The sequence below is a fragment of the Myotis brandtii genome, unplaced genomic scaffold (genome assembly GCF_000412655.1).
Source record: "Myotis brandtii unplaced genomic scaffold, ASM41265v1 scaffold1234, whole genome shotgun sequence".
NCBI lineage: Eukaryota > Metazoa > Chordata > Mammalia > Chiroptera > Vespertilionidae > Myotis > Myotis brandtii.
The window spans coordinates 1009027-1010020 of NW_005354309.1; positions in this window are offsets into that span (position 1 = coordinate 1009027).

Consider the following 994-nt stretch of genomic DNA (forward strand, 5'->3'; position numbering starts at 1 on the left):
CTCCCCCCTGTGCCTCAAAGTCCGTGACATGGGTTGGCCAACTGTCGTTATCACACAAGCTCCTGTGTGCTGGTTTCTCTGGGATGAGGCACAGCATCAAGACATTCCCTCCCCGCCCTGGGGCTTCCTTGAGGCTTAAAGAATTCCCAGTCAGGGTCTCAGGTCCACTTGGAGAATAGCCTGGAAGGGAACTGGGGTTGAATGGGGCTGGTAAGTCCTGGGTTTCCAAGGCCCAAGAACCAGGAGCTCTGAAGTCTGAAAACAAGAGAAATGAATGTCCCAGCTCAAGAAGAGAGAGCCAAGTACTTGCCCTCCCTCTTCCTTTTTATTCTATTCAGATTCTCAATGGATTGGAGCATGCCCACCCACATTTCTGAGGTCTTTGGCAAAACAACTTCAATTGCAACATAGTATAGTAGTTTGAAGAACTATGTAGGGACCACTGATCTTCAAAGCCCAAAATATACATAAGCCAAGCCATGTTATAATAAAAAAAATCATATTTTTCTTGGCCATTGGCTCATAACCACAGGTGGACCACTCGTGGCCAGAATGCCACCCAGGGGGCTGCCACTCAGTACTGAGGCTCAGGCCCCCATGCTTAACAGTCAAGGTTTACACACAAAATTCCAGCTAGACAAACAGGAAGGAGCAGGCACCTCTATAGCAGTATGGCTCCTATGCAAGTTTCTTCAAGTAATACTACTTCAAATCAAGAACACGATTAGTAAGACACCCCACAAGAGGTGGGCAAGAAGAAAAGCAAACAATACACCAAAATTCAAATACCAAAACCAAACGGTTCTCCCACCAAATCCCACACCTGGGAACTGGGGCTTTTCTTAGTCCCTGAGCCGTGCCTGCCACCAGGCAGTGCCTACTGATTCCCAAGGAATCCAAAAGGATTCAAAGACCCCCAAACGGCAGGCAGTGGCTCCTGGTTGTGCACATGAGACATTACCCAGCTCTGGAGTCCATTGACTCCCCAGACCCC